A 25,206-nucleotide genomic window follows, 5' to 3' on the forward strand; every position below is an offset into this window, starting at 1 on the left:
AGATTTAGTTGAAAAAATAGATCTAAATATCCTCAAAAAGACATTAGCCCAAAAAATAGGGTCATCTTTTATGACACATGGCGGTAAACCGTCAGGGCCAGCACACTTTGGCGGTTTCAGCTTCTCAATTGCTGCTATGACATCATTGAGCACCCACGGACAGTGCTCGGGTATATATTTCAATAGATATGACATATCTTCTTCACAGAAACTCGTCAGAAGACGATATTTTTGTTCAAAGAATGAAAACCATGTATTACCATCAATTGCAGGTTCCATATGGGCTACGTTTGAATTGTCTGGTGTTCTAAGCATTTTCCAAATATCAAGAATGTTGTGATTACATAATAGCTGAACCATGTTTTGATTCATAGACAAGTGAAAAGCGCACCGAGTAGCCTTTATCTTAGATTTATATAATCTGAGCACCTTCTTTTTTGCGCACAAAGCCAATCGCCTGTGCTTGAACTCAAATTCTTTTTTTAGCGCACGTAATGCAGTGTTCTTTTCAGATTTCAATTTCGAGAGTTTATTTGACAATGCATTAAAAGGATGTAGATTCTGGGTATGATTCAAAGCTTCATCAGCAAGATCCTTAAGATGAAACTGAATCATTTGCATGTTCCATTCGAGGATTGTGCCCAGCGACGTGTCACAAACAAACATGTCGGGCCACCAATCACGATTGACTAAAAAAGTCAAACGACGACAAATGGACTTGTTCCAACGGATAGAAATAAACGATCTATCCCCCTGGGCCAAAGCTAACAAGTGGGCCCTATCAAATAACTCAGTTGGCCCTGACAACGTGCATTCTAAGATGGCATGGTCTCCATAAGGCAGGAAAGATGGTTTAACCAGAGAAAGTAAACCCGAAAGCTCTTTAGAACTCACTATATAGTCAATGGTCGAAGAGGCATTACCCCTATGCCAAGTGCAAGATGAATTAGATCGAATAAATTTGATAATACACAAGTGCCAACTAGACAAAAAGTTGCACCAACTTAGGCCATTCTGAAACGATGTTTTAAAATGTTGCGAAGATACCAAAGGAGTGGAGCTCTTAGACGATGCATCTAAATAAGAATTAAAATCGCCACCGATCAATAACTCTATCGTTGGCTGTATCTGAAAGAATTCTAAAAGCGAATCATTCAACATATTAATAGCATTCACAAGAGGGAGAGATTGAGGATTCCAATACAATGATATCAACAACATCCTTCTTGGCACACCCACGTTAAAGGTAACATCCAGCAAAAGAAAAAGTTGGGTCGCAAATGTGTGATTTATTACAAATCTAAGATCATTATTAAGTAGAATGGCAATTCCACCTACAGGCCGGCCAGACACCGAACGAGCAGCACCTTGTTGCACAACCGTAAAACCGTCCACATGTAAATCATGAACACACATGGTTTCTTGTAACAACAAGATCGAAGGTAAAGCACTCATATGCCTATCTAGAAACCATTTCGAAATATTATGAAAACCGCAGCAGTTCCATGAGCAAATGGTAAGGCTTTCACATTATGACGAAACTATGGAACTTCCACCTAAGGAAGATAGATTCGTCGGAGGGGCTGCATTCGACAAATTCACCAATATTCCATTCAATGCAGCAGTCAGCGAAGCTAAGTGTGTTAAGATTTGTGCATTCTCACTATGGACAGCTGGTAAACCCTCCACACTGGGCTCCTGTCTCTTCACCACAGGCAAGATATATTCCAAGAATTTCATAGCTGTTTCCACAGAGTGGAAAGCTTGTAATTCGAGTCCCAAAAATAACAAATCGGATTTATGTTCCCAAATCAGTCTCGCAATAATCGGAGAGACTACTTTGCACAACATCCGATTGTTATTCTCCAAGGGTAATTTAATCCAATCTACATCATGTGAGACCAGATTACGTAAGGAAGGAATTTTATATAGAGAATTCATCAAAAAGCCACGATTGATAGGGGCCGTGCCATTAATCTTTGGATTACTAATCCATCCAATAAGTATCTGATTTTCTTCAGAGATATCATTAAATTCAAGTAAGCTCTTGTCAGGTATAGAGCTTAGAACTGAAGACTGCCCAGTTATAGCAGGATATATGGATAGAGGAGGCCCTCCTTGCTGTTCAACCTGGGCAGAAGATATAGATGCCAAGCCCAGAGTCGGCATTACCATCTTAGCCATATTATCGACAGATACTGCTACATGCTCCCATTTCGTTACTATAGGCAGGTGTTTAAGAGCATCTGGCCTCACAACACAAGCTTCGTGACATGTCTCAGACGAAGGCTGAGAAGGAGGCTGAGAACTACAAGGAGCAGGCTTAGCAAACATTGCCTGCCCTAAGGACGTAGTAGATACATCATCCGCACTTGCTACATGCATCTCCCCGGTTAACACTGTGTGACAAACAGATTTTTTATTCTCAATCATAGGAAAAAACTTATTCAAATTTGTTTGGCTGATAACAGCTGGTGGAGGTTCTTCAACAGTACTAGGGCTGAATACAGCAGTACATATGTCATCTACCTTCTGCTGCAGAGACAAACCCTTATTTACACTGTTAGTACCCTTTAATTTACTCTTTTGATTTTTTTTAGCATCTTTTATTTGTAATGCAATTTGGCTCTCGTCAGTTAATTGACTTGCATTAATTTGAAGATCTACTTCTCCAATAGGTAATATAGTCGAAGAGTCCAAGGTCACTACCTCCTTAGAAACTTCATTCTGTGTGACATGTTCTGTGGTGAAGATATTAGAGGCACCTTTCTTGTTTTTGTTCGCTTTGTTTTTACGTTTTACTGCTCTCTGGAATGCCTTCTTCATTTTACGGGACGCATGATACGTGTGATAATTCAATTCATTTTCTTCGGCTACTACCTGCAACTCGGTAGATTCGATGATATTCGTGAGAGCCGAAGGACTGTCAGGCGTAATCTGATCTGCCATACATGTAGGTGAACTGATACAAGGCTCACACATATCTAGATTAAAGAGCTTAGAATTATACATAATATTTTCAATTTGCAATATTCTTTCATGATGTAATTTAGCAAGATGTACAAGCTCTATAGGCGGAGAAGTCACACTAGGCTGACCCTCAACCGCCGCTTGGGCTACCGCAGATGCAAATGAAGTAGGCATACCATGTAGTAAAAGTGAGGCATTGGTTGTTTGAGTGCTTTGAGAGGTTAAGACCTGCGGAGCAGGAGAGGGAAACACATTCCTCCTTACAAGTTCCACCATACGCTCTGGACATTTTACATGGAAATTATGACAGGCTTCTTGAGCCAGCATAAAACCCTCCATCTTGGCCAGATGAAGTGAATTTGCCACAACAGAATCTTTCAAATCTTTTAGGAGTACATGAGTAAATTCGTGCCCTTTATCAAGCAGATTTAGAATTCGTGTCAGAACAGGAAAAGATTGTAATTCCTGTTCTGTTTGAAACACCGAATTTCCCATATTGAGGATAGGAGAGCTTGAGGTGTGGGGAAAAGCGTGCTCCATAGGGGAAGCCTGGGGGAGCTGTGTAACCGGAGGTTTCACCCTTGAGGCTTCTTCAAAATTGGATACCCCAGGTGAATGCAAACCACCCGGAAGATTACTGCACATATTAGCAAGAGCCTGGGGAACTTCCCTGCTACTAAGAGACACATCCATATTATATAAAGGTAAAGGATGAAAGTGTACTTGATCGCGCAGGCCACAAGACACTGCCGCTGGGGTTGATGGCCCCAAAGATAGACTAATGCGTCTTTCTAAAGCATCGATTATCCCAGGTGCTAACATTGATATGTCAGAAATCGGTGGATAGGATTTCCCCGTCTCATCTGCAAAAGCTACCACCGATACATTGGCCTCGTTGGCAGATTTCAATGTAAAAAGGGGAAATGCATTAGAGGGCGCTGCCGACTCGTGCAATAAAGTGCTGTTGGGAGGAGGCCCTAAGCCTTGCAACAACACGTTTCATATGTCATCAGTGCAGGTTACATCAACACATATAGGCAAATGATTTTCTTCTAAAGTCGGGAGAGGCTCCATATTTACCAAAGACTTTGTAGTGCTTCTCAAACACTTACCACTTCTTAAAGTCAACAATGTGCCCTCCACATAACTCATTGCCTAGCTCAGGCCGATACAGCAAAACAATTAGAAGAACTACTTAAACAAACTTGCAGTACTACACTGAGAATCCTGTATCCATGAAGTATGCCATACTCGCAACAGAACACGACCCCCACAGCGCCCAGCACCGCGAACAGCAAACAGCCCTTTGCAGTCCTTCGCGAGTGCGCAGCGCGTGTGCGCTGAGGGTCCGTGTTGAAATAGGCACAGAAAAGAAGGCGTTTCCAGTTCAGGGGAAAGGAAACGTGTCGCCAGTCACCTTTAATATGAAAAATAAAAAATAAAGTGTATTAATAACTGGTAAGTGTAAGGCGAGTTAGCCTCCTAAAGAACACCAGCCACTAAATACACAATTCTCAAAACACAATTTCCGAGGCAACAATTAAAGCACCTGATTCCGTGGAAGTCAGGCAAAAGCGGTGTTGCACAGAAATACTTCCTCCAGAGTGAAGTCGGCGTGCAGACACTCAATGGTAGATGAAAAAATGTCCAATGTCCAGCAAAGTCAAGTGGGCGGCAGAGCGAGGACCAGCAAACAGCCCTTTGCAGTCCTTCGCGAGTGCATAACCATTACTTCAGGAGAGCACAAAACAAATGGTGTCATTGGGGATTTGGAATACCAGGGGACATACCCATTTGCAATGGGATCAAAATTCCAATCTAAATGAAGCTGACATCGTAGCCTTAGAAGAGACTTGGATATCGGCAATGCCAGTGTGGGATGATCATGACTTGGTGGTACTTCCAGTGATACCTGCCTAGAAGGGGCATCCCATGGCATGTTTAATAGTTTCAGTGAAAATCAGCTCTGGCCTCAAATTACACCCTAGAGTGTCCCCCAACAACTTTATCCAACTTCTCAAGATCTTGCGCTCATTAATTTGTATAGAAACCCTTTAGCTATCGCTGATAAAACATTCTCCAGGGATCTATCGCATCTGTTTGCATTAATAGCAAAAACAAATGGAATTGCATTGACGATATTGGTTGGAGATGTCAATCTTGTTTAGGACAAACAAAGGGTCAAAAAATGCATGAGATCAACAAGTGGAACAACTTCGTGAAGAACACCAATATGAGGATGGCAAGTGGCTCTCTACCGGGAGATGTTCCATCGAAATCAACTTGGGAGAGAGGAACTTCTAGGAGCACCATTGATTATGCATTTCTCTCTGAAAACGTATTCATGTTGGCAACTAGTTTTGAAGTAATAACACAAACAGCAAGTGACCATCATATGCTCAAACTAACGTGGCCATGGAGTGAGACTTCAAACAAACATGGTGCACAGTGGATGACTCAGAGATTAACCATCAATAGTGCGAAGTCTCGTTTCAAATGGTCCCCTAATAAATTACTATCTCGGAACAATGCATTGAGTATGCAACAATCGTGGTCCCATTTCGAATCCTATACGGGAGCCCTGCCTCTGTTTAAAAATATGTTCGTTCCAAATGAGCACAGTTTGAAGAAACGCAAGCATGCGTTTGATCCCCATATTCAACAAGCAAAAAAAACTCTCCGGAGTGAATTGAGATGCACCTATCAACTTCCTTCAAGCATGCAAAACCATCAAATGTAGATACAAGAACTTGTCTTGAGCACGTAAAGCAAACATGTTCCAACGAGATGGTGAAACCTTCTTATCTGTGTCGGCTAATAAAAATGCATCTCAAATTTGGAAACTTTTAAATTAAAAAGACTATATTCAAGTGCAATCTCAATTAAATGGGGTCCCAGAGAATCAGTGGGTAATTCATTTTTTAGAATTATATGCTGATAAAAATATTGATGCATATCAGTACAGAGTTCAGACGGATTCATCGTGGAGGATAGAGTGCTCAGAATCTATAGTGGAAGAATGTATACTTAAGTCATCCTCTTCCCGTGCGGCGGGGCCTGATGGACTCACAAATGACATGTTCAAACAGCATCCCAAGTACTGGGCGTCTATCCTAAATAACATCTTTCAACATGTCCTTTACACACAAAAGATACCAGACTCATGGTGCTCTTCTCTCATAGTCCCAATTATTTAAGAAGGGCGACCGTGGCATTCCATCTAACTACCGCCCCATAGCTTTATTAGATTCACCTGGTAAAAAATGTTCTCGCTTAATCCTAAGAGACTTTAATAGATGGACACAAGCTGGCAAACATCGTGATCAGAATCACAGGTTTCGTTGCAGGCATGGGCACGACAGTCAATCTATTGACACTTAATGCCTTAAAAGAACAAGCTCACAATACCAAAACATCACTGTTCTTTGCATTTATTGACCTCATTGCAGCTTTTGATTCAGTTTCAAGAGTTAAATTAATAGAAAAACGAATTGCTGCAAAATGCCCTACAAGTCTTATTGATATTATATACATGTTACATTCCTCTACATCTATCCAGGTTAGACTCTCTGCCATGGGCCTATTATCCACAATGATAAGAACAGCAAGAGGGCTGAAGCAAGGTTGTATCCTTGCTTCGGCCCTATTTAACTTATTTATTTACGATGTAAGAGAAGTGTTTTCTACTATAACTTCCTTTTCACCCAAATTTAACAAGACAGTGGTCCAAGCCTTATGGTAAGCAGATGACCTGGTTCTAATTTCAAAGACGCTAATTGCTCTGCAAAAATTACCATCTGCCCTCAATAAATATATTGATGAAAATTAACTCGGAATAAATAGAAAAAAATCACAAATAGTAATGTCTGATGCTGTGCATAGTCCGACATCCAGTGGTCATTGCGGAGTATTGCATTTTGTTTTTCGTAGTCGAAAAGGTGACGTCGACATAGGCGTGTCTGTAATACTATCCCTATAGTGAGGTGCAGTGTACCCAAAATCCCTCACGCGTCGAGGTCCCTGCGATTGTTTTTTTCCACCCAGTATACTGGTCGCCCTAATGCGGAGCTCGTTAGAGACAAATTGCCAATACCATTTATTCGACCCTTGGTCGTTTTTTGTCAGTTATCGATAAATCCTAACCCTCCTTCGACGTCGAAGCTGTTTCACCGCTGATCAAGATCTTCAACGGCAGTGATTTCGACGGAGGCGATCCTTCGGCGCTGCCTAACACGTGGCCCGGCCTCGCCGGCCTATACAGTAGGGAGAGTGGGGGTTGTGGGGACACTTCTGTTTCCTTTCTAGAATGCCTTTCTCTTTCACCCCCCTTTCCTTCTGTGTCGTTATTACTTTCAACTGTATCCTCAGCTATGGAGAGGACTCCTTTTAGATTTTGCCCGCGTTCTAATGGTAAATTCATGTGGAAGGATAAGCCTAAGCAGTGTAACCGCTACTTACCCCTCGACCACAACGAGGACGGCTGTGTGGCCTGTGAACATCTTCGCCCAAAAACTTTAAAGGACTGCAGGGTCAAGATGTGGGCAGCCTACACTATGCTTAAGGCTGATTCCTCACCCGCCGCCGCCGAATGTGACAGTGATAACACTACCTCCATATCGGAGGTTGTTGACTTCTCTAAGGAGCGTTCCGGCTCCTCCACGTCTGTCTCCGGCCCCGACAGGTTTGGCTTACGCCCTACTTATGGGGATGTACACCCCGGCGACGCCGACGCACATGGAAAACTTAAAGATAAACACACAACCCTCTGCACTCCGACTAAGTCGAAGAAAGCCCTAGCGCCAACGGAGACGCTGGACCTACCGCAGCCTCCGCCGACGTAAGGGTCGCAAGCCCTCCCCGCAACCGCATACGCGACTAGCGACTGGGCCGTCCACAAATAAGGGCGCTACCACCAAAATGGCAGATGACGTGCCTCTAAAGAGAGCACCCGTCGGTGAAAATGTCTCGGCACCGCTTAAGACCATGCGAGACGAGCCCTCGACGGACAGTTTAGTCGTCGAGAGCTAGGCTAGAATAGTCTCCACTGACGCTCAGAGACGGATGGCGAAGGAGTCGCCGAGTCCCGCTCACAAGGCCAGGGAGACGCTGAAACAGACGCAAGGCAGGCAGGAACCTCCCCCCTCCGTCGAAGGAAAGACCTAGCCCACGAGACGGTTTCTCAGAGGGCAAAGGGAGTATATCCTCCACGCTATGGAACAAATCTCGACGGCTACAGGCGGAAGAGTTTCCCTTTACTCCCCCAGACCGTTCAGGGTTACCCCAGTGGACTTTAGAAAGATTTCAATCATGTATGGACAAAGTAGATGGGTTTATGTCCACTCCTGAACATGTTACACCCAAGAGGTCAAGAGAGATACTTCATGAAGACCCCAGGGCCAAATATCCAAGACTATTTGACCCACTTCAAGAGGAGGTTAATACATATGACCTCATTGAAGAAGACTCTCACTTTCAGGAGGATGAAGAGTTCCTAAATATTGAGGATCAACAAGACCCTGAAGAAGGTTTTGAGGAATACCCAGACATGGGTGGAAGGGGCTTAGAAGAAGACCCAGACGGAGGTGGCTCACAGCCTTGGCAGTCTCCAGGAGCGTCAACAGTCAGAAACCCATCACCTATAGATGACCAACCCACTTTCAATGCGCTGCTACGTAAAGCAGCAGCACATTTTGAAATTGATACAGGGGAAATTACTCCAGAAATAGACTTTGTGGAGAAAATCATTAAGGAGAAACCACCTACTAGTCAGGCCATTCCCCTTCTCGCCTTAGTTAAGTGAAGACTTATTCCATCTTTATTAACACCTACATTGGTTAGAGGGGTCAACCCAAGAATTGAGAAACTTTTTAGTCCCTCACCGTCGGACCCATTATACATTAAGGGTCACTCAATACCTGATTCCTTTGTAGTAACCACCACAAGGAAAAGGGCAGAGGTTCCGCTATCTAGTAGCGAAGCAACCCCAGACTAGGAGGGAAAGAAGCTTTACGCCTTGGGAAAGAGGATTACAGCCTCAGTAGCTTTCGCCACCAAAATTGCCAATAACAATACCTTACTGGCAAGCTACGTTGATGCCCAATGGGGAAAGTTACGCCAAGACCTCGAAGTCCCTGAGCCCTTACGAACTTGTTTGTTAGCCACTGTAACAGAAGGTACTCTTGTTAACCAGAGCATCAATAAGAACATGCTAGATGCTGCGGAGACGGCTGGCCGGTCTTCAGTTCAGGGGGTACTTCTCAAGCGTCATGTCTGGCTCAGGAACTCTGATTTTAAGCCATAAACCCAGGCGTCAATCATCAACAAACCAATTGAGGACTCAAACCTGTTTGGTAAGGTGGTGGATGACACACTGGAGACAGCTAAGGAGGATTTTGATACCCTTAAGACTCTAGACCAGATCACAAGGCCTCCTAATAAGCAAGGTTACGGCAACAGATGCTTTTTTCGTGGCCAACGACAAAGCCAACAGCAACAACAATACTCCTCAGCAGGCAACTGGTCCTCCACTCAAGGAACCAGCGGACAATCTGCTCAGAAGACAACGTCGTGGCAAGGGAAGGGGTCGGGTCCCATTCCTAGATGCTCCCCGGCTACCAACACAGGTTCGGGTCCCCTCCCATGCATCTCTGGTCGGGGGCCGGTTAACGTCATTTCTACCAGCATGGGAGGGAATTACCACAGACCGCTGGGTATTGTCAACCATAGCCCGCGGTTACTGCATAGAATTGTCTATTCCCCCACGTTGAGACCCCCAAGGGGAAGACGCCTATCACCAGAGCACCTAGTCATCCTTCAAGAATTAAAACTGCTACTAGAAAAAGGAGCAATAGAGGTTGTGCCTCTATCACAGGTAACAGAGGGTATTTATTCAGTGTACTTCTTTGTACTCAAAAAGGATTTAACCATGCGCCCTGTACTAGATCTTCGCCCAGCGAACAAATTTGTCAAACCTCAAAAATTTCATATGGTGACTTTGCAGGAAGTAATTCCCCTGCTTTCAGAGGGGGATTACATGGCAACACTGGACATGAAAGATGCATACTTTCATATTTCAATGTTGCCAGCACACAGAAAATACCTCAGGTTCATGATAGAGGGCAAACACTACCAGTTCAAGGTGCTACCCTTCGGCATAGCCTCAGCGCCGAGGGTATTTACGAAAGTACTGACAGTGGCAGCGGCCCACCTGTGCAGGTTGTCCATTCGAGTATACCCTTACCTCAACAATTGGCTCATAACTGGGGATTCTTACGAGACATGCTTATCAAATACCCAAAAGACTGTAGACCTTTTGTTCCAACTGGGCTTCTCCATCAACGAGAAGAAGTCCAGCCTAGACCCCAGTCAGGTCAAGCAATTCCTAGGGGCTCGAATTCGAACAAAGGACGGCCTCGTCTTCCCCTCCGAGAGGGTCCAAAATGTGCTGTTTCAGATCCCTCAATATGTAGCCGGTCAAGAGGTGACGGTACGCAAAGCAATGCGATTGCTAGGAATGATGGCGTCATGTATATATTTGGTACCTCAGCGCGACTGCGTCCAATGCAAGAGTGGCTCAACAGCCAGTGGTGTCAGGCCAGCGGACAATGGGACGATCTAGTGGTGGTCTCGCAGGCCTTGGTTGTCTCGCTGCGGTGGTGTGGTGTTCGAAGGAAAACCTCATAATAGGGAAACCATTCACCACCCCCGCAGTGGAAGCCACTCTAACCGCAGACTCATCCCTCACAGGGTGGGGTGCTCACCTATCCCATCAGACTGCACACAGAGTTTGGACTCCGAGTGTAGCGTCCAAACACATACATTTGCTGGAACTACTGGCGGTCTTCAAAGCACTGAAGGCTTTCCAGACACACCTTCAAGGGAAGACAGTGCTGGTCCTCACAGGCATGTATTACCTGAACAAGCAAGGGGGCACTCTCTCTCCAGGACTGTTCAAGCTGTCCCAGAACATCTGGAAGTGGGCTCTCAGACACATGTTCCTATTGTCACAACATGTACCAGGGGAACTCAATCTGCTGGCAGACGAACTCAGCAGAGACTTCCCTCTGCCCGCAGAGTACGAATGGCGATCACAAGAAGACATCGTCTCCGACATTTTTGCACAATGGGGCTACCCAGAAATAGATCTGTTCGCAACTCTGGAGAACACCCAATGCCAAGATTACACCTCCCAGGTACCCCCAGAACCGCTCAAAGGGGAACGGTCTCTGGATAACATGGTCAGGGAAATTTGTTTAAGCTAAACCCCCTGCCCCCCGACTCCCCTTCTCAACAAGATAGTGCACAAGATGTACCAGGAACCAGTTACCATGATGCTAGTGGCCCCAATGTGGGCCCGGCAACCCTGGTTCGCTCACCTGATGGAAATGTCTCCATCTCCTCCGGTGAAACTACCCTGCCCGTACAACATGCTCTCACAGGACAGGGCCAGAACGCTGCACCCATGCCCACAGAGCCTGAACTTAGCAGCCTGGCTCCTGAGGTCATAGAATTTTGACACTTGCTACTCCCACAAAGATGCATGGACATCCTTGCGGAGACAAGGAAACCGAACACTTGTTACTGCTACTCTAGCAAGTGGAAAAGGTTCGTCATCTGGTGTAGGGCTAAAAGCATCAACCCCATTGACTGCTCTCCCACACAGATTGTTCTATTCCTGACTCACTTGGTAGACTCAGGATTAGTATTTAATTCTATTAATGTTTCCCTAGCGGCACTCTCCGCATACACCACGTCTCAACATAAGGTGTCGCGGTGGAAAGTCCCAGTCATTAAAGCCTTCATGGATGGAGTTAAAAGGATCCACCCTTGTATTTCTAACCCAGCTCCCGGATGGGACCTAAATGTTGTACTAACCAGGCTAATGGGTTCTCCCTTCGAACCCGTGCACAAAGCAACACTTAAGAACCTCACTCTTTTTTTAATAGCTATCACCCCCATTAGCAGAGTAAGTGAACTACAAGCGCTCTCTAAACTAGATCCTTTTGTAACTGTTCACAAAGACAAGGTGGTTATACGGACACACACTAGGTTTGCACCTAAATTCATTTCTCAATTCCATGTCAACCAATCTATAGAACTACCTTTGTTCTTCCAAAACCCTTCAAACTTGGGAGAAAAAAGCCTACACACACTGTGTGCGCAGAACAGTTATGTTTTATATGGAAAGAACTAGACCACTGAGAAAGACTAATCAGTTCTTTGTCTCGGTGGCGGCGGGAAGAGGAGATGCAGTTTCAAAATCCACTATATCTAGATGGATTGTCCAATGCATCACTCTCTGTTACACTCTTGCAAAGAGAGAACTACCCTTCAAGCCAAGAGCACATTCTACTCTAGGCACTGGGGCTTCCATAGCATTCATTGCAAACATCCCTCTTGAGTCCATTTGCAAAGCGTCAACCTGAAGTTATGTAGACACCTTTACAAAACACTACTATCTAGATGCCCATTCTAGTTCTGATTCCCAGGTGGGACAAGCAGTATTAAGACATCTTTTCTCTACTGTTCCTTCTCACAACCCACCTCCAACTCCGGGTACTGCTCGTTAGTCTATGCACAGCATGTGATTCTAAGCAGATTAACAAGCATCAGAAGACATGCATTACTTACCGTAAAAGCATTTCTGAGGATTGTATTTGCTTAGATTCACATGCGCCCACCCTTCCTCCCCGCTCGGTTGGAAGGAACATAGACATCTTATTACTTTTCTCTTTTCTATACTCGCGTCTAAGAAGGCTCCCTCAGGGCAGAAAAAATACAAACGGAGGGACCTCGACGCGTGTGGTATTTTGGGTACACTGCACGTCACTATAGGGATAGTATAACGGACACGCCTATGTCGATGTCCCCTTTTCGACTACGAAAAACAAAATGCAATACTCTGCAGTGACCACCGGATGTCGGACTATGCACAGCATGTGAATCTAAGCAGATACAATCACCAGAAATGCTTTTATGGTAACTAATGCATGTCGTATACTTCAAAACTGTCCAATAGAAATAAATTTGAATGGCGAATCAAGGACATCAATTTAGACATTGTACCAAATTATAAATATCTAGGCCTACCTTTTGATGGAAATTGTTAACTAGAACTGCAAATGTCTACGTTAGGAAACAAAATGAACCAAGCCCTATCTCGGACCAGGTTAGTGCTATATAAGTACGGTACATTTTCAATTAGTACTGATCTTCTATTTTGGCGACAAAAATATCTCCTTCCTTATTATCTGGTTTGGAAAAGAGAAATATCTCGGATTCTTTGGACAAATTGGAGGCCAAATTTTGGAGGCAAATTTTAACCGTTCCTCAGTCCACTCATGCACCTTGGCTGTTGGGAGTTGGGTGTTACATCTCTAAAAGCAAAATATCATTGGCAATTGTGCGCTTTATTTTGCAAATGTATTGTTTACACTAAGGAAGCTTCAGTTCTTACATTATTGTCTACTTATGTTGTCATCCACTCATAGCTTTGTCCAGAAATGGACCAAATGTGTGTATCAAATCATGGCTACAGCGAAGTTACATTAGACACCTTGATTATGAATCCTGATAGAGCGAAAAAAAATATCTTTTTGCAAGATTGGATTGACACACGGTCAACCTGTTGCAAATATAAACATTTTAATGGTCAATGTTTTGGTGAATAGAAAATGGGAACTCCAGAGCCTTATCTGATCAAAGCTCCTTCACCTCAAATTTGGTTAGCCATCATGAGACTACAGTTGATTTAATCTGTGGCTCACCCATGATGTTTTGGCTCAACGTAATCAAATTAGCGCAGCAGAAAATACCAGCAGAGTTTAACAATGAAAGAAAGACTGGAACATCTCATTATTGAATGTTTAGCTTTGGTAATTCTGAGAAATAAGTACTTTGAGACACATCTGCTTTCAATTGGTAACGTGATGCCAACATTTAGATGGGCTGTGATCTTAGGCTCACCACATATGAGCATAAGAATAGCTACGGTAAATTTCCTAAATGCATTACACTTGAAAGAAATGTAAATATGTTACCTTGGTATATGATAAAATAACTGTTAAACAATTGCTAAAAGTATCAATACTTGAGCGAATGTGGTAGCAATAAGTTTGAAATTTGCATTTGCTATGTCCATGGTGGTAAAAAGTGTAATTAGTGTAAAACAATATGTATGTAGCAATGTATGATGATTGTTATGATTTACCTTACCAGACATAAAAGCTTACCAGTTGTTTATGAATTCATGAATTCTATCCCTTGTAAATAATAATTTCGATGTTTTTTTTTTTCTTTTGTTAAATTGAAACATGTGAAATCTCTTATCTGTAACTTGGAAATTGAAAAAAAGTTGATTTATATCCACTAAAATTCAATTTTATTTTTTAAATATAAACCTTATTTGGAACACCTTATAGTACTTCAAGGGAAGTCAAAACCTTTTCATACACTTTCAGTATAGGGCACACCTATTCCTGGGTAGTGAAAACCAATGGTTACTTTCACCATTACGTTCAGTAATGCAAGGACAGTAGACCCTAACAAGTTGTACAGTGACTCTCAGTACAAAGTACATAATCGGTCAACTGGACAGTATGCTTTATGTGAATAGTGGAACACTTATTCCAGGTGCAGTAAAAACCTATACCTACTTTTGTGATAACACAGTTATACTGGGTGAGTCCCGGTAGGATAGCTCAGTGGCAATGTGTTCGCCTTGGAAGCGAGACGACACGAAGCAACGCAGGTTTGATTCCCCGGGTCCCCGGGTGCTAATAAAATAAATATAATAAAACCGAAGGATGTAGTAACATTCAAATAACTTTTGAGATTAGTGAAACACAGATTGAGATTAGCAGTAACTCTGGTAATTTATTTCTGGATGGCACACCGCTAACTCAAGGTAAGTAAAACCCATATACTTTTTTAATCTCACAAGGAGCCATGTTTGATATTTCTCAACTATTCAAGTGACTGATGTAGGACTTATAAGGGACAGTTGCAACCAAAGACTCTGGGTTGGATAGCACAGGGAAAGTAAACCCTAATGTTGCACTTTACTGAATGACTCAGTTATTTCTAGGTAATCAATAACCTAATACAGACTTAGCAGACTTATTCTGGACAGGCTAACAGCAAGTCAGGGGAAGCAAGACCCAGTTGGGGGGCACTCATACAATTATCCTAACAGGACTAATCTGGTAAAACGAACACATTACTTTTGGGAAGAGGCACATCCTACTCACAGGTAAGGAATATACCTTCACATCTACGTTCTATTAGAATGGCAAAACAGTTGCTAATGAAGAAAAGATGTTAATCATACTTTTAAGAATGGTGTAGCACACATCCAAGGTAAGTGATAACATGTGTAACTGTTCACTCTTAGAGTTACAGTTACCAACTAACTCTTTTACAAGTAATTAACTTTTAAACATGTATTCTCTTTTCTAGGCAAAAGGCCCTATCCCTTTAAAAGTATTTCCCTTATTCTTGGAGCATGAGTATTCTCAGTGGCAGAAGGGGGGTCACTAGGATCTAGTGTCCAACAGGCAGTGTCAGGATAGGTTCTTAAGTAGCAAAAGTCAGAGTTCCTTAGGAAGACTGGGCAAACAGGTGAGTACTTCTCTTCTGAGATAGAGGGTCCAGGGGCTTCACAGAAGACACCCTAGCAGGATTCTAGCAGTGGGACTGGTACACTGGATGAGAGGCCTGCCCATCTCAGAAAACACCCCACAGCTACACAGAGATCCTAAGAGACTTAATGTAAGTACATACCCAAGCCAACACAGTACCTTAGCATTGAAGAAGATTTTGCTGCTGGAGGACTTCAGGGTCTGCATCCAAATACCCGGTCAGTGGATTCCTTGTCATGGTGAATGAAAACAAGACCTCAGAAGGAACTTTGCAGCAAGGATCGATGAAGAAGGCTCTAGGCAAAGTTTTCCTCGTGGCTGAATGCGGTTCTGCGGATTTGGTGCCTTTTCAAGGAGCACAGAAGAAGACAGAACATCGTGGTGGAATTCTCGTCGTTATAAAGGTCCAGCACTCTGTTGAGGGGACTTGTCGGACTCGATTCATGTCTCTGGAGATCCACCAGGGTGCCCACAATGTTTCTGCGAGATTCGGAATTCGGAAGACCGTTCATCGCACAGTGGCTCGAGGTCCCAGGGTATTGTAGCAACGCATGGTCGCAGCAAAGCGTAGGATGGCTCAAAATGCAGGTGGTTTTGAGTCTAGTGGGTCGCAGTCGTTTTTGGAGTCCCCAGGTCGATTGGAAGGAAGGGCTACAGCAGACTCCAGTTTCACAGCAGGCTCTCCGGTCGCTGGAAATCGGTTGACACTTTTCCTTCATCATCCTCTTCAGTTTCGGTTCCAGTGGTCGACTACTCTTCAGCTTCCAGGTTTGCAGTATTTAACAGGAACTACAGCACAACCTCTGCATTCTCTCCCTGCATTTTACTAGAAGGGGCGGTCTGGTTGTCCAATCAGGACAGCCAGCCCCCCACTGGGATTTGTCCCAATTCAGGTAAGGAGGAAGGCAGGGACTGTGGAATTTTGGACTCCTCCCTCGCTTCCTGCCCTCACAGACAGACTGGAGCCTGGATGGGAGTCCAGGGGACTCCCGGCGAAGATAAACATCACACAAAGGAATTTCCCACCCTGGTTGTCAGGGGAAGGAACAAGAAAGGACAAGAAACACTAAAATGGTGAACAAAGGAGAATGGGCATTTTGGTAAAATGAGAACCCTTGGGTGCCTATACTGCAGCTGTGAACACAGCCCGTGGTAAAGGTGCACCAAATGAATACAAGGTAAGCTTGTCCCTGTAACAGAATTGTTAGTTTTAGTGTGAAAGGTAATGCATTGTATCACCCCAGCACTCCACATAAGGTGAGGTGTGCTGGTTTCACAAAATGAAATGTAAAAGGAATCCAAAGATCCTTTCTACCCTTGGGAAACTGTTGTTCTCTCAAGGTTAGCAAAATAAAGTTAAAAGGGGAGCCGCTAGGGCAACCCAGCAACAACAGGTACTTATTGCAAATAAGTTGTTTATAGTATAACTTTAAAAAGAAACTATGGAGAGTCAAAAAAATGATGCCCATAAAAAGAGTAAAAGATTCTGTGAAAGTGGAAAAAGATTGCCACTCACAGAGGTATTAAGGAAAAATATCCCAATAGTAAAGCAAAAAGTTTGACCCAGTTCAGGAAGATTTACCATTTCCATGAAAATCTTACCCAACGCACAACATGTGATCTAAGCAGATTCCACAAGCCTCCGAAGGGATAAATTACTCACTGCTGGCGTGCACACGAAAGTACGAAAAAGTACGGCTGTTGGCTGGAAGCACTACCTTGGACTTGCCTGCCGTCCCAGACTTGAAAGGATTTCCATTGCCGTGCGGTGAGAGTAACGCCGAGCGGACGTCCCCTTCATGAACACGGAAGTTGCCTGACTTCCCATTTGACTGATCCTATACTGATTGGGCCATTGCGGCAAAAGCCTGCCTCTGACTCCGCCCCCTCCACTTTCAAAATCTGTGTGTAGCGCACACACAAGTACGAAAAAGTACGGCTGTTGGCTGCGTTGCGCAGTGCGCAGACTAAAAACTAAGATATGGTTAGACTCTTTGAGCCCTTTTGAACAAGGCATTTTGGCATGCTAAGAGCTTAGCCTGTATTGATATTGAGCGATCTGGCCCTGAGAAGTGCTATTCTAGGCATAATAAGCTGTTTTGGTGTGTGCATCTTAAAGGGTGGAATTTTTTTTGCCTAATTCGGGTGATTAGAGTAATGAAAAGAAAGCTTGCTGATGGTAAACGTTACGCAGCAATGGCGACTAACGTTAAAACTCGACGAATGAGCATAGCACATGCTAATGCACTAGCACTCCCTGTATCCTCTGATTCTGATGAGGACTTCATTGTATGTGCGCAAAATGAATCTGCAAAAATGATGTTGGAAAGGCAAGAAGATATCATCTCTGCCTCCTCGCAGTCTCTATTCAATGAGGAACCGAGATTGGAAGGAGGAGTTGAGAGGGAAACGGGTGGGAATGACCCTATTGAAGAAACACAAAGCCAGATTGCTGTATCTCTTATGGACACACCTGCCTATTTTTGCCTCAGGTGAAACAGCTATGTTAGGATTATCTGAGCATCTTGAGTCATCTACACAATGTTCTAATTCAAGATGCAACTTGGTGAATCCAGCTGAGGTGATGAGTGAAATCAGGAGGATTGGTATGCCTTGGAATATTGAGGGAACTGAGGGTATACAAGGTAACATATTAAAATAAATAAAATCGCAGACCTGTATTTTGAAAGAAATGTTGCTAGCCATGATAGCATTCCCTGAAATGCTAGCTGAAAATATGGCAAAGGTGTATGTACCAACAGGTGAGTGTATCCCTAATAAGCTAATTGCTACCGCAGACAATGGGCTACTAGTACCTGGTGATCAGCAATTGCTTATACCTAGGAGCGAGATGGAAGTTAAGGACCACAGTATTATTGATGTAACAAACACTGTGATTACCACTAGCCAGGTGGAGGACTTACAAATTCCAAATGTAGCTAATGGACCGATCAAGGTCGCAGAAATATTTAACATTAAGTTATCTAAAAAAAAAAGAAATAAAATAGGCAAAAACAGGTGCGTGCTCAAAAGGCATTGAACGCATCATCTTTAAAGTTCCTAAGAGACATTAACATACGTGACCCAGATGTGATGATCATAGAGAAAAAGGATACAGCACAGTCTAAGGCTGGGTCTGAGGCGCAAACTGTTAAGCCTGCACCGTATACCGGCATTGGAATTGAACCAAATGTGACAGGGTATGACGGTACAGTTAAAGAAATAAATGTGACCGGATACTCCGATGCTGTAAATAAACCTTCAGATGCTATGAAAAACAAAATTGTTACCAATAGAATTGATACTAACATAAAAAATATTGAGCTGGGGATGCTCAACATTTTTGATTTATTTAAGAACCCTGATGCTCCGATGAGAATGATACCTCCTAGAGATGGGAATGGGGTTCAAAAGACTTATGTGGACAATGAGAGTATCAGAAAGGCGAACCAAATTCATGTGTAGTCCTCTGGTTCTGCACTAGAAGTTATGAATGAAAAGAGATGTACTGACGGTACAAATAAAGTAGTCCTAGACAAAGCACAGGCATGTATGAGTAATGAGGTGCAAGCTAATATTGACTCTTTGCTTAATAACCCTGTCCGTAATGAAATGCCAAATATACCACAATCGTCTACAAAGATCATTCATCATTCAATAAGGATGATTCTCGTGATGGAGATCGTCCTTTGACTGATGAACATGTAAGAACATAAATAAAGGAAATATTGATGAATAATTTCGGGAGGACGTCTCCTACAGAAACCACAACTACTGGAAACATCATGCCGAACGATAATAGTCACTGCAATCCCGGCAAAAGCTCTGGCCTAAATGCAAAATGCGAACCTAGAGTCTAGGCGAGTGATAACCTTCAATTCAGTGATGTTGTGAGAGATCGTGAGGCACCTCAGGATACCTCGTATGCCCACAGATCTCGAGAGCTTTCATACGAGAGTTATGTGAAAGGGAATAAACAGTTTAGTAACCCTAATGAAAAAACTCAGGAGGCCGCACTGGCCTAATGAACCAAGCTTGATTTTATACTATGTGTTTGAGGATGGTTATTCCCCAATCTTAAACAGACCATACATTCTGAGTCTATTTCGTGACATACAAGAGCTAGCCCTCATATCATCCTGTGACATCCAACTAGTGGACTATATCCACTCATTTAGGATGAATTTTGTATGATTGGTGATTACCTCCCCAATCGTGCGTGCTATGATTCTGAAGGAAGCTGGGGCTCCGCAGAAGAGGGGTTTCGATACGTATGAATTTGTGGATCATAGTGATAATGTTTCAATGAGAAATGAGGATCATTTATCTCGAAACAATAGTTTAAGAGAAAATCAACGGGACATGAATCAAGTAGCTGCGGATAACCTAACACTGAGTGAAATGAAAGAGTGGAGATCAATGGCGGTTTCACTTAAGGAATCTTTGGAACTAAAATGTATGCGTAAATCCCTTTAGCGCCGATAATTCCTATAAATTGGTGTCCTGGAATTCCAGAGGACATTTTCATTTGGTCCTAAACAAAATTGTCTGCAAGTCCTTAGAGAAATTTGATTTTGTTTTAATACAGGAAACTTGGGCTTGTGGACCGCTGTTTTGGGACGGCTTTGTTGTCCTTGGTCTGTTTGGTACGAAAGGCCCAAGAGGGCGGCCCAAGGGTGGGTTGGCCGTTGCATATCGTAACAACAAAGATATTTCACGGGTAAACGAGTTGCACTTGCATGCGTCCTGTATCGTTGCTACTTTTAGAATATCAACCGTGAAGGATATTGTCCATTTTATGATTATTAATGTTTTTTGGAATGACGCAGACAATGATGTTACCATGCTTGAAAAATTGATTTGTGATCTCAATTTAGCGTTAGAAGAATGGATGATATCTACCCCAGAGGGTTTAACAATCTTGGCAGGCGATATGAATGCGGATTGTACCCTAACAAGTAGTGAGAATGCATGGAGTCTATCTGGACCTAGTAATAAAGGTACGCGTATAGATAACAAACTGTACAGAGGGTCTTTATAGTGTAGTTTTGCAAAATCTTGTGGCTTGATACGGTTATATAATGATAAACCCACATGCAAAGCTTGAGGCATATCTTCTACTATTGATTATATTTTTGCAAGTGAGCACCTAATTGAAAATGAGGCAAATATGCTTGTGGAAACAAATCCTGCAAGCGATCAGGCTATGTTATCCATGAACATGAATGTAAGGAAACACACCAATTCCAACAATGAATATTGTGCTCAAATGGTGGTAAATACTAGAGGATCCAGAATAAAGTGGAATAGAAAAAGAACATCCCAATTCAACATGCTAATGTTGCTTGATTTCGAGAATACTGCTTTAGAGGAGAAAAAGAAGCTATACTCGGTTGATAAATTTGGTGAGCTATCTGGGTCAACGCTAGCTAAGCTTGAGTATCCTCGATCGGGGGGAGCCTCTCAGAAAAAAAGTCATAAACACACATTTGATTTTGAAACTAAGCTGCAAAGAACTAGGCTATTTAGGGACCTGCGTACCTTAAAAAAACAGATGATGCCTGAAGCGGAACTCAAGAATCTGTGTAGAGTGAGGCGACAGGCTTACAGGAATTGGAGGATCCATCGTTATGCCTGTTTATTACAGAAGGATGGTAAAACCATGCTTAAAGCTATGAGGGAATCCAACTCGAGAAACTATTGGGATCTGATTAATAGTACGGAGAGCGCACAAATTCAATTAAATGCAAATCCTATTAGTGAAAAGGTCTGGTGCGAACACTTTGAGAAATTATATGCACGTTCCAATAGTGATGACTTTGCGATAGGACAGGTACAATCCAATTGGATTCTTGATGTATCTGTTGGAAAAATATTATCAATAATTAAGAAAATGAAAGCCTCATGTACTCCGGGACCCAATAATTTTATCTATGGCTCTGATTAAGGATAACGAACTTCTGTGGGCAAAATTATTACATATGATTTTTAAAGATGTAATTGAGCTAAAATCCATGCCAGAATCGTGGAAAGTATCATATGTAATATTGATATATAAAAAACGCAATCGCCAGAATCCAAAAAATTACAGACCTATATCCCTTATAAATATTGAGACAGATATTTTCTGCCATAATTCTAGAAAATTTGCTAAAATAGATAGAGGACAAAGATATTCTTGATGTCCGTCAGATCGGATTTCGGAAAGGACTAGGTACTGATACCGGGAGTTTGCTAGTTAATAATCTGCAGAATCAAATATCGAAAACAGGGAATGTACCTATTTATGCTGCATCAATGGATCTTTCGGCAGCTTTTGATATGGTGGACAGGCCGCTTTTATGGCAAAGACTGGTAACACTAAACATAGATGGGGGGCTGCTTTCTATGCTCCTTCATCTGTACTCAAACACCATTTTAAAGGTTTGACTTAACTCAGAAGGCTTGATGTCTAAGGACATATTTTTCAGGAATGGGTTGAAACAGGTATGCACCCTGGCAGCAATTTTATTTAACCTGTATGTTTCGGGAGCAAATGCTAGATTGGATTCCTCAGGCTTGCTAGCTCCCAAGGTGGGAGGAATTTCAATCAAGTGGGTGGCCTATGCGGATGACTTCATGCTCTTTGATAAAACTAAAATTGGGCTGCAAAGGCTTAAAGACGCTTTTGTCAGCTTTATCAGAGATTTGAAATTGAAAATTAATCCTCAGAAAACAGTTGTGATTAATCTGGGTAATACTAATAACTGTTAATCCTGTATGGTTTGTAGAAGGCATAGCAATTCGATTACAGAAAGTATTCAAGTATTTAGGCTATTCTTTTGCAAGCAATATGTCCTATAGTTTTGTAAAGAAATGTCTGGAACTCAAAGCCTCTGATGCTGCTAAACAAATAAGAGTAATCGAAAGTAAGTATGGTAAATTTTCAATGAGTGCGTGCAGGGACTTCTACCTGATGAAGGTGATTCCAAGATTGATATATGGTCTAGAATTCTATCCTGAGAAGGAAGTATTGCAGTTAAAAACTATTGAATCCAAAATCTGGAAAAAGCTATTTTTTCTGCCAAAATGTGTACCGTTTGAATTAATAAGATATGGGTTTGGCATGAATTCCTTAAAATGCTGTATGGATTGCAAAAAAGCGATACTATATCGAAAGTGTCTTATCTAAGCATAACTCTCTGTATCAAGTATGCTGTAATGACACAGGGAAATACATGCTGAACCTGAAAATCGAGGTGGTGAACACTCTGAGCCATATTGGTGTCACTATGAAATGCCTTTTGGAGAGACTGACCAAAACTAAAACATTGATGAAAGCATTTGATTGGGTGGAGAATAATGCGGCAATAATGAATTCAAAATTGTATGCTCAAGTCTTTTCAGCATGGAAATGGTTCCTGGTGCCGGAACTATCTCGTTAAATCTCCTTCACGGAAACTACGTCAGAGTATTATGAGATTCCGCTTTAATGTGATGAATACTAATGAGATTAGAGTGATGAGGAAGTTGATTCCCGCGACAATGAAGGTCTGTAGATTTTGTAGGAACAAGGATTTTCCAGAAACACTGTCGCATTTGTTATTGGGCTGCCTGATGTTGATGAAAGAAAGACTTGCTTACTTTTCGGATTTTGTACATGGCACTTCCTATGTACTTGGAGATCAAGTATGGTATGAAATGCTTCATGGACATAATATGAAACTGAAGTTAAGGGCCATAGCGTTTTTGACAAATGTCTGTAAATTGACTTAAAAAGAGTTATGATAGTTGTGATATGAAATACTTCTAGGAAGGAAACTTAGGGTTGTAGCAAGTGCATATCTGTAATTGAAATTGAATTATAACGAATCCTTATTGAATTAGAGGAATTCAAGAATTGTCTGAGATATTTTAATGTAAAAAAAGTATGTTTGTGTTTTGATATTGAAAAATTTGTAAAGGTTTTTTAAACCAATATACAATAAAGGAAAAAAAATTAAAAAAAGAAATTACTCACCGGAATCTTATTTCTGATGCTTGTATCTGCTTAGATTCACATGCGCCCATCTTCCTCCCCAAGGAGTATTATGTGCATAAATGTTTTCTGGGCTTTAGCTGATACATAATCTGCCTTACTACACCTGTACTTGCGCTACACTTCATGCAACCTCATGTCAGAAACAAACAATCTGAGGAACCTCGACGCGTGAAGTACCATGGGTACAGTAGACGTTACACTAGGGATAGTATTACTGGCACACAGTCGACGTCCCTTTTCGATTTTTGAAAACAACTAATACTCTGCCCCTTCCATTGGATGTCGGCCTATGCATAGCATGTGAATCTAAGCAGATACAAGCATCAGAAATACGCTTGGTGTGTATTTGACTATATATCGGTGTATTTACTTGTTCACCACAATAGGTTGGCCTCTCAGAATCCCCCCTCAGGGTGGATTCTGAAAATCGATCTTCACACTGAGCTGCCACATATTTAAGATCTGATATATGGCATTCATAACGCGCCTGTACACAAGTGTTTCTAGGTGCGACAAGACATGGATGGGGAAACGGAAGGAAGACAAAACAATGATCTTACTAGGCCTTGTCATTCAGATCGGGCAAGTGCAGATCTATGTTCTTGAGCCAATACTGTAGTTATCAAAGCAATTTCATTTTGTATCCGTTATATTTTTTTTTGTTTTAGATTTATTTCACTGTTTTTATTAATTCATAGAAAAGCAAATATTCCATTGCACAGTAGCACTAAACTCTTCTACATTCTTTACATGTATATTCAGGATATTAAATGATTTTTCCTTTAATACAATCCTGCAAATTCAAGAATAATATATTATCCACATGATATTATTTTTAAATGCTGCCTAGGAAGTCTAATACTGAAGAGTATCTGAGGAAAGTGCTTGTTCAGTTATCGTATAAGATAGACACGAGGTGGAAGATGAAATGAAAAGTCCCATAAAGAAAAAACTGTTTGTGTGCAAAGCTACTTGTATGTGGCAGGTATTATTGACTCCGATATAATGTAGTAGGTGCTATCTAGAATGCTATCTTTGGACTTGAAGAATAACCACCCTCATTTTTGTCTATTCCTACAGTAATAGCCATAAGAATTTTAACTAAGCGAGATATGGCTGCATTAATAGCGGTTTCACTTTTTTAAAATTGTGTATCATACTACGAAAAATAGGAATTCTCACTACTTCAACCCTAATCCCCTTCAGAGGCCTGTTACATTCTTTTTAGTAGAATAACGCATCCTTTTAGTGTTTTTTTTAAATTATGTACAATTTACTTCTGAATAAGTGGCCACTCTAGATCAGAAGGGAGAGTCCTACATTAGTGTGCTTCATCAGGAACAAATAATGTGCCAATTTACATACATTTTCCTTAATTTAGGATAAAAGCACCATACTGCATTGATTTAATTAGGTAGATCGGCCAGGTACAGATTGAATAAAATCAGGGCCAAGACTCAGCCCTGCTTTAGCTCCTCTGTAGTATTAATTTGGTTTATAGTGAATTGTTCGAAAGTCATAGTGTGGAAATGCAAATGTTTCAACACAAAAGGATCAAAACATTTTTTTTCAAATGCA

General features: G+C 42.1%; 1 protein-coding gene across 2 annotated transcripts in view; it reads left to right on the forward strand.

Moving 5' to 3' along the window:
• Positions 1-25,206, forward strand: part of THOC2 (THO complex subunit 2) — a 2,257,836-nt gene that overhangs the window by 818,644 nt on the left and 1,413,986 nt on the right. The window lies entirely within an intron of this gene.

This window comes from Ambystoma mexicanum, chromosome 5p (assembly GCF_040938575.1).
Source record: "Ambystoma mexicanum isolate Mex_15411 chromosome 5p, UKY_AmexF1_1, whole genome shotgun sequence".
Taxonomy (NCBI): domain Eukaryota; kingdom Metazoa; phylum Chordata; class Amphibia; order Caudata; family Ambystomatidae; genus Ambystoma; species Ambystoma mexicanum.